The sequence below is a fragment of the Melopsittacus undulatus genome, chromosome 9 (assembly GCF_012275295.1).
Source record: "Melopsittacus undulatus isolate bMelUnd1 chromosome 9, bMelUnd1.mat.Z, whole genome shotgun sequence".
Taxonomy (NCBI): Eukaryota; Metazoa; Chordata; class Aves; order Psittaciformes; family Psittaculidae; genus Melopsittacus; species Melopsittacus undulatus.
Window position 1 is genome coordinate 5,003,679 of NC_047535.1, and position 10,306 is coordinate 5,013,984.

Sequence of the window (10,306 nt, forward strand, 5' to 3'; positions counted from 1 at the left end):
GCCAGAAACAAAGTTTGAGGCTGCCTCTGAGTTGTGGAGCAGAACGTGGTTTGCTCTTTTCAGCAGAAAGTTCAGAGTGAGTAAGAGCTACCCAAACCCAAGTGGTGTGCATCTGCTCTCCTTTGGAAGGCAAACGTAAACGGAGTAAGGAGGGGAGAGGGAAAAAAAAGAACCCAAACACACGTTTTTGAATGAGTAAGCTCTAAAGCTGTGCTGCGTCTGCTAGCAAACTCATCGCAGCTTTGGGAGTGAAAAAACAACATTTGGTTCCGAGTGGAAATTCGCCTGCGTTTGCACCCTACCTCTTCCATGTGCTTTGCAATTTACTTGCTTTTAATAATAAGTGAGGAAGTTGGAACATAATCCACCCATAAATGTTATTGCTGTAATTTGACTGTGCTGTGTTTGTTCATGCATTAGCCGTATATGTAAAGCGAAGTGGGGATGTATGGTGGTGATCCCCGTGCAGCCTGAACAAACAGAGATGTTTTGGTACATACTGGATTTCAACCCCCAAATGCTCTGCAATTTGGGAAGCTGGAGGTGGGGTGTTTAGTTTCAGACCTGTCCTAACCAAACAATGCCTGCATGAGGTGCATCAGGAGTGGAATATCGGGGGCATGTGATACAGGATGTGTTCTGCGGCTGGTGACTCGGTGTCCACACCGTTATGCATGAGCTTTATTATTCTGCTTTGATGTATTAAGCTCTTGGTTGCTCCTGCCCTGGCAGATTCTGTCTCTTTAAGTAACTAAATCTAATTTTTAAGCTCTTCCTGGGAAAAGGATGTTACACATGAGTAGAAAAATGCAGGCGAGAAAGGCTAATTGAATGAAAAGAGAGAATTAGGTTAAAAATAGAGTACAATCTAGTATCACATTTTCACTAGTGTAACCTGAAATGAAGGTGTCTCCAAGTCCCCAGTGATGCCAGAGTGTTTAGATGTTGGGCACAGATGGAGACACCTATTGAAATGTGTCTGAAGAAGATTAATAGGACTTGTCAGTGTTGGGAAAGCACTGCTTTGCTGTAAATTTCTACTAGCACAAGATGAATTACCGATGAATGCTCAGTTATCAACCCCATCACTATCATTGGACACTAAATCAAATTGAGCAGTTATCTACAATCAGAAAATTTCTTTTAAAAATAGGCATACACCTTTAGGCTTAAACTCTTTAATAAGACAAAATCCTCTGTGGTATGTGTGTGTTCACGAAGGGATATGATTTAAAGTTTCTATACAAAAAGCTTCTGTTCAGAAACAAACTCCAAGTTTAGTGTGAAATCTGAGTTGTCAAACAATAGGAGATATTCAGAAAATACTGGTTATATGATACAGTGTTCTGGAGGGGGCCTGATCCAAAATGGATTTTCGTGCATGTCATTGAATTTTGGGTCCGTCCCTATTTGCGAGAGGTTTTCCTTTCATCCCTCCTCTCCCCTTATTTTTGGTTATGATAAAAAAAACTTATCTCTACCTTAAAGACTGAGCATCCAAGATCATATATGAATGCAGAATAGCTGTCAAGGTTCAGGTTTTATGTATCATAATAATACCATTTCCCAACTTATTTATGAAATTACAGCTTAACATAATGAAACATGTGATGAAAGAATCAATGAATAATATGTTAACTGAGAATATTTCCTTCTGTCCTTTATAAGAGGGGAAACTGTCACAAACAAAACTATCATAAACATTTACCATCCCGCTGCTGAAGTATATTATCTGTATTTACCGTGTGATGTTGATGATGACAGTGATATTAAATAAGCATTCTCTATCTTTAGTTTCTAGAATTTCCTTCCCTCTCACCCGGGCATTGTGCTACTTTATCCAAGGAGATTTATAGTGGCATTTTCAGAAGTCAATTTTTACCTTTTATTATAGACAAGGGCAGTCGTTTCTGTTTAGGGAGGGAGACAGGTGCAGTGCCTTTATCAGATCTGTGTCCCCAGCCACAGCTCCCTTCTTAATCGACGGCAAATTCCCACTCTGGAGGATCAGGCCCTATCTGGGCTACTTCTCAGCCCAGGAATGTATCCTTCCCTTCACCTCCAAATATCTCACCTGTGATGTATGCTACTTTTTGAGGAGGGTATAATACGCTATTTACCACAAAGTGCGGCTTCAAAGCCTTTGTGCGTTTCTCATCTCCAGCCAAAAGCTTATTATTTACCACCTTATAAATTTGCCCGAGCGAGGGATAGTAGCAGTTATTGTCTCCATTTTTGCATCCTAATTTTCACACAACAAAATGCCCTGCATTAGGGCCAGATTCTTACTCAGATGGAAGTTATTAACTTTAGCAGAACAGAACCGATTTCAGCCAGCCACAGCCCGTGCCCTTCCAACACAGTCACTATACAGCATCCCCTTGTTTATTTTTTCCTTTGGAGGGCATGATTCTTTAAACATGTTTGTTTTACACAGAGCAGCAGTTGATTCCTAACTTTTTCCCCCCCCCAAACTTATAAAGAGAATATTAATAGAGAATACTAATAGAGCAGAGTGCAGTGTGATTTTAGTTAGATTGTAGTAGCTGAGAAATATGAACTAGTGAACATAATCCATAAACTCCATTTGGTTACTATAATACTCCAATCTGTATTTATTACAACCTCACTCTGATGCTTATACAACTGCAATTGCTAGATTTATACACTCTAATGGTTTCACAATAGGAAAAACCTGTGTTCTTTATCTTTCTTTTCCTGTCCAAAATAACCCCTTCCACATATACTTCAGGCTTCTCCAGACCTTGTCTGGGTTTAATCACAGGCTCTGGGACAAAATGTGCATTATTAAGAAATATAAATATTTTCAGAAGCAATCAAAGGGTTGAAAGATTGATTCGGCATGTAGATTGGATTTAATTCGAAGCAGCTTTGTTCTAATGAGGACTACTGGGATACAAAGACGGCAGCCGCTTATGGCCACCAGTTGGGAACTTCGACTCGCTGCAGCAACCTGTCAAGAATTTCAAGGGACTGCCAGGTATTAAGCAGCAAAGTGGTGGGGAAGCTGGTGGTCTATTGTTTTCAGCCTCCTTCCGAGGCTGGATTAAGGTTTCATAGTCCCTGTTTTCCCAAAATGACAATTAAGGTTAATTTCTTGCTGCCCACAGGACCAAATCCTGTTCAGGGGGAAGCCCCTCTGGACTTTATGGGGGGCTTTGCCTAAGGGAGAGGTGGCAAAGTTTGGCCGAGCCCCAAGTCCAGCAAATCTGAGAGCCCCGTAGGGGTTTGTTCTGCTTCCAGACCTGGTGTGGCTGCTTTTTGTGACTATTTCTGTTAAATTTTGCTACCTCTGCTCCTATACGCGACAGGACCTCTTGATTAGGGGAGTGTTTTTCCCTGTGGACTCTGTGTTGGCTGGGATAGCTCCTGTGTCCTTGTTGGGTGACCTGGACCTGTCCTGTTTCCCGGGGAAAAGCCTGAGACGAGCAACAAAACATCCTTGAGGTCATGCTGAACAAAACGGGACACTCGATAGCTTTACCCTTAGACTTAAAAGAACCCCCCAAACAGTAAGATTTCAGTGTGCGCCGTGGGGGGGTGTCACGTCACAGGTATCTGGGGAGCACAAGACCCTGGCAGCTTTCCTAAGTGTCGAGCGTACAGTCAGAATCACAGTATATACAGGATCAAACACTGACTAGTTTCTCTCTCCCCTTAGCCCCCCTCCCTTGCCTACTTTTGTCCATAAAAGCAAGAGAAAGAGAGAAAGCTTGAATTTTCTGAACTGTTTCACCCATCCACAGCTGGAATTCCAAAGCGAAATGAAAATGCCTTTAAAATCAACCCTACATGGGAGCCTGAGAGAACAAGTTTTCCTTTGTTGTAGGGTATAGTATTATTTGCTGTAGGTTTTTGATATACATTCTAAATTAGGCCTGCAAAGGAATGCTTCATCTTTAATTCATCACTCTCAGCTGAAAGAGATTAGCAATGTCTAGCACGCACCCTTCGTATGGTGCTGACCTCATCAAGTATGGCCTGAAATTAATTAGCCTCATTCATTCCAAATGGAAAAGGATAATGGAGCTGCATTTTAGAGATGACCATCACAAATTGTATGCAGCATATTTAAAATCCCTCTCTCCCCCCCCATTCCCCTCCCCATTAAAAAAACTATGTAGATTAAAATTCTTTCCAGAACTTGCAATATGTCAGAGTTATCGAGGCATTAGGAGCAGAAACCACTCCGTTTTTATTTGTGGAACTGGGAGCCACATTTTGTGTGTGTGGCTGTAAAAGCAGCAAGCCTGTCATAAATGGCACAACACCTGGAATTAATCTGATATTTCCAGGTGCTCTGGCAAACTGGGGCATCAAGCGCTTGATGTTTAAACATTCTTCCACTGGCTTGCTTAAATCAATATGAAAGTGGTGTCCCTTTGTCATTCATAGATGCAAAGTGCTAGCACAAACTCCAGCTTGGCTTCAGAGTCCTACATCACTCATAATCTAATTAGAAATCAGAGCAGAGCCGAAGCAGCATTCTTTGTGGATTCTTGGGCAGCAAATAGGGATACTTGTCTTTTGTTTCCCTCCTCGATTGCATCGTTCACAAGCTTTCACACCACATCTCTAAAGGTGGTTAGGTGCCTCAAGATGTTGACAGGCATGAAGGACAAGATTATTTAGGTATTTAGGTGCCTACCCGGAGTGATTTCAAATGGAATTAAGCAACTGGATGTTACTGGGGGAAAAAAGCATGGGGGGGGGAGGGAAAGAAAAAGAAAAGCTTCCAATGCGTATGAAAAGCTCTAATTTGTTGTCCTAAACTCTAACAACGTGGGCGATGTTTTTCCAGGGTAAAATTGCCTGCAGGGTGAATTTACTGAACTCTGGCAGTTTATATTGAGATGAGTGGGTCCTTGGTTTTGGTCAGTGCAGCTCCATCAGCTCCTCCCTGGCCAGGCACAGTGGTGGTGTCTGCTCCAGTTGCTTCCCAAGAGACAGGATAGTGGTAAAGAATGCAGGATTTCCCACAGGAATTCGGAAGATGCCCGTGTCTAAGACAATGGTGAGGATTGGGCCCAAATCCAGATCCAGCCTGGATTCCTCCACCTGAGTAGTCTTGTCTCAACCTACGACTGCTGATGGATCGTGGCAACGTGGATCTTCCTGTCTCCTTACTCCCCAGCACCAGATCACCAAGAGGGCCTGAGATAATACTGTGAGTAAAAGACACATTTTTCCTCACACCAAATAATTCATTGTGAAACTTCAGATTTTGAAATAACAAGGTCAGAATGGCCCCTACCTGCAATGCCAGGGCCTGGGGAATGTTTCTGCTCTTTGTTCACCCAAGGAAGGCTGAATATATAGGGAAAACATTTTGTGATATGTGCTGTAATCACCTCACACGCAGGAAAAGTGAGAATTAAGTATTTCTCTTTTACGCAAACAAACGTTTGTCTTCCAAAGACTCCATTCATTAAGACTGCCACTGAATCCAGGATTGAACCCACTGTTATTAATCCTGAATGAATTCAAGTTTGCCTACCATGAACAAAGCTGCTCACCATTTGATAATCCAAATTTGTTCAGGAAGAAAGGATGAACAAATGTTAGAAGCAGCAGGTGAAATCATAGCACAGTTATTAAGCCTTCTTTCAGGGGAAGCACAGGATAGATTAAATTGTTATGTTAGGCCATGTTGTAAGTCCACGTCAATTTTGTTTGAGATCTTATCTTAGCTCAGAACTGTTTCCTCCTAAATTAAACTAAATGCTGAAGACATGAGAAGCATATTGACCCAAAGATTCAAAACTTTGGACTCAGCAGCCTTCTGATCTTTTGTCCACAAAGTATCGAGTTGTAAAGCTGTGGAATATTAAATAATCATGATTATCTTCAACTTGCCTAAATTCATTTGTCATGCTGAAACACATACACGGATTTTCCTTGCTGTTTCTTTCAGAACAAGACGTTGATTCTGCCTGCAAGCTGGTTTCATTTGCCACTGGTTTTACAGACTGTGATCCTATACTAATATTAAGTCTCATACACTAACCATAGCCTGTAATTCTGTCTGTGGTGCTCTTAATCTTCCTTTTGCAAACACTATTGTCCAATAAAGCAATAAACAAAAATCCCACAATCAAAGTGACCTAACTATGCTGTTACTTAGATCAGCTGTTATGGGGCACAAGCAGTTCTTGAAATGCAGTGTAATTCACCTGGGATAAGAAATCAAATTCAAAAATGAGCTGAACAGACATTCTTAGGAATGAGTAAGTTTCTAAATAAACCAGCTTTCATATTTCACCTTTTCTATATTAGTACTGTAAATCAATATAGTCTGCACTTGGAGAAACCACATGAGTTTGAATTGTCATAATTGAATATCATCCTGTTTCTTGCAGCACAGTCAAACAAGGGGTTTTACACATAACACAAGAGATTTCTCTATTATGGACACCTTACAGCAATGATTTAAGCTCCAAATGGTGCTATCATATTTAGAAAACAAATCTCTACCAAAATGCATAACACAATTCATGCCTGTTGCCAGAGCACTGAAAAGATAGAGTTATATAAGAAATAATATTGTTTAGATGCTTTTTAATGATGATACATTAAATAATGTGATTTACTCAGCTGGACTTCTAATTATCTACATGCAAAACTGTGTGTTCATTCATCATTTCATTCACTTCAGCTAATGTCAGTTAGTGGTAGACATTAACACTAAGCCATAAGTTTGAATGGGAGGAAAAACAAGGAGAGTGTAAAGCTGTATATTAGCTTAGACAAGTAGGATGTCATTGCCAGCCTGAATTTGTTGATGAGACCAGGCATTAAGCAAGTAAATCTTTAGCCACTGAAGCAACAGTTCACTCACTTTCAGTAATGACATCCAGGAGGCAATGCTGTGGATTTACAACAGTGAGTACCTATGTACTAATAACAGCCACTTGGCCCCAACCACAAAATAATAAACCAAAATGGAGATTCACCTTTCCCCTGAAAATATATATATATTTTTTTCCTTATTTTAGCCTCATTTCAAATGTTCAGGAGCCCGGGTTTGATTGTTTTGGTAGTGTGGAAGGATTTTAAGTATTGATTTTATGGAGTCGTTCGAGCAATTCCCTTTCACACCTAGAAAAGACAATGGAGATGTTCAGTGGTACAAAAAGGCATCCAGCTCCCCAGTCTGGGGGTCTGTGTGTGTAAGGTCAGGCCTTTCTGTGGGCTGGGATTTGTTCCCATTTGGATCAGACATCAGTGACCTGTAGTGGTTTCCCCTAAATCACTGATCATTGCAGGTTCACACACAGTGAGCTCATGTGCTGAAAACAGAAGTGTGTTGAGTTGTCATTGTTGTTCTTTGCCCCAGCTAAATTATTTGTCTCTCCTTCTGCAAGATTTTCTTTCCATACATCCTGATTATACCATCCTTTTCCTCTAAGAACAACATAAATGAGTACTGTATAGGTGTAATTACGACAACAGTTCTTTCACTGCAAGTACTAGAAGACTGTAACCTGTAATTCACTTTTGCTGATACTCTTCCATTCTAACACTAGACATGTTATTTTAAAATGTCTAGGACCTGAAAGCTAAATTTATATAGTGATATATAATAACAATGGAAAATAAGCCTCCTCCTTAGCTCTGGCTTTAGAGCTATGTTGCATCTCTCTGCCAATTGGTATCTTGTTCACCTATAAATATCACTCCCATAATGGTTCCAATATCAGAGTTAAACAGGAGGAAGCAGGATATGTCTCCATCTGTTTAATTTAAGATAAAAATCTATAAAAACCCTGGATGTACTAGCATGCCATTTCTTCTCTTGTGTTATTCCATGGCAATTTTATGGGCAATAGTGCATTTGCTTCTCCACAGTGAATGTGCCGTATCTCTTGTAACACCAGCTATCCTTCTTTTCTAGGGATGAAGCATCACAAGACCGTGACTGGAAAGTGTGGGGACCATGCACACAGAGAGATGCTGGTTCCCTGACTGCCACTAGTTCATCTCTGTCATGGCACAAGCTACAAGAGGATGGAGAATCATTGTGAGGACCATTCCTGAACTGGCTCCTCCTCATCAGTGCTTTGAGCTGTGTGAAGCCCTGAGAACCAAGGCAACATGAGTACATGACCAGGTATTTTCTCTTTCCATGGTCTATATCTGAAGCTCCTGCAGGTAAGAGGAGCTCAATCTGATTTACAGTGTTGGTGAGGAGCAAGACAAACATGATAAAATAATGCATATGAACCTTCACCCTCTTCTAGAACTGACATTGTTTCATCATTTTCTATGCATTTTCTGGATGAAGCAGCCAGCATGAAGAGGGCATGCTGGCACACATCCCACTTAATAGCTGAAAAGAACAAACTGACAAACATTTTTAATATGCTGCAGCTTATCAATATCCCAGTGAATAAAGGGTGAATGATATTTTCTACTGGTTATTCACAGATGTACATGGATATGCCGCTAAACTGCCATTCAGTCCAGAGGCTGGACAGGAATAAATCACCAGATAAAGTATAATATTGTGAGTGAAAACCTTTATGGAACATGTTCTTGCCCCAAACTCCTCCTGGAATAGGCACAGTAATGCTCCCTGAGACCTGGCAGCCCTTCTAAGTGAACATATGGTCTGCTCAGCTCTTGCAGTACCCCTGCATGGTGAGTAAACACACAGCAATGTCAGAGCAAACAGGAGGCTGTTTAATAGCATGAAATTCTGTGGCTACTTCAGACTTCATCAGTACTTCAGGAATGGATTCCCCTTCCCCGCTGCAGCACGCACTGCTTACAGGAGAGGTGGAAGGAATCTCTTTGAGGGTGGATGGTCTCTGGAGCCATCTCCTGTATGGCTGAGACTGCTGGGGAAGGGTCCTGGTGTGTCAGGAGTTGTATTGTCTTATGATGCTACATTGTCTTCTTCATCTTTCTGAGATATCCCCTGGTGCAGTGTAACTTGTGCAGTAATTGGAATAGAGAGAGGGACCTGAAACTAAAAATCCCACTTAATCAAGGCTGGCAAAGGGCAGAACATTAGCTGCAGTAATTGTATTTCTGAGGGAATCAACAAAGCCGGGCTCGTCAACACTAGCAAACAGATCTGGTCCTGCCTCTACTCTTCTTGCACTGGCAGAACATTGCACTGAAATCACTGAAGTAGAGATTGGGCCAGGAATGAGTGGCTGAGTTGCAAAGAAAATTAATTCCTGCCAAAAAAGTTCAGCTATGCTCAGAAGTATGTAAAGTGTCTGATTTGAGAAGTGTCAAGTAGCATTTGTGACCAATTACCCAAGATGAAGGGGGCAGAGCTATGTTTACATGTGCTAATCTTCAGCCAAAGTTTGAAAACTCCAATTCATGGACACGCATCAGATTTCCTTTCCAGGCTTGGCATTTGCCTGTACGCACGCATGCACATTTCTCGGGGATGACAGGAAAACATGATTACCACTTGCAAATAATACAAATAAAGAAAGAAAGTGAGAGGAGCTGCCATGCAGCAGCAGCATGGTAATTAAGCTTATACTGTGATATGCAAAAGGAAATCATGGGCCACTCTACAAGTAAAACAGCTTTATCAGCTGAGCTGAAATATGACGTGTCTATATTGCTATTTTTTTTCCCAACCTGTGAAGCCCTGTGAAATGATCTACACAAAAGAATAAGGAGTAAAAGCTGCCTCTGCTATCGTCTGTTTAATTAACATAGGTATACCAATTTAATGCAATTAATCAAGATAGCAGGGATTAAACAGTAACTCACAGTTGACAGTGACAGCATTATCATTGCTATGGCATAGCAGGGCTACAAAATGATAGTGGTGAATGGAAACGCTATGATTAAGAGCAAGCTGGCTGTAGTTTTGGGCAGGTTTCAGAGGTTTAGGCAGATCTATTGAATGGGATCCATTTTCATGTGGCCAAATGTTTATCTGCTCCTGCCCTTCCCTTTCCCCTCTCAGACCTTCCAGGGTAAAGTCCAGAGTGGCAAAAACTTTTAAAGTGGTTGCTCTTTCTTCTAACAGGTTCCTGATGCTAAAGGTCTGACCTCAAAATGAACAGTGCAAGAATGGGTACAGCAGCAAGCTTCTGGCCTTCAACCCTTCCAAATACAGCTGTTTTGGTAACCAGAACAGTATATTCATGATGGGTGAGAGAACAGAGCCTTCCAGTGAAGGATTTCTTGGCACATTAACTCTATCAGTGCTGGATGCTGTGTCCCTATTCAGATTGCTTGTGTCTATTTAAGATCCTAAACATAGATTTGCAGAAGCTTTATAACTTCATGAATGTGCTTCAGTGTCTGC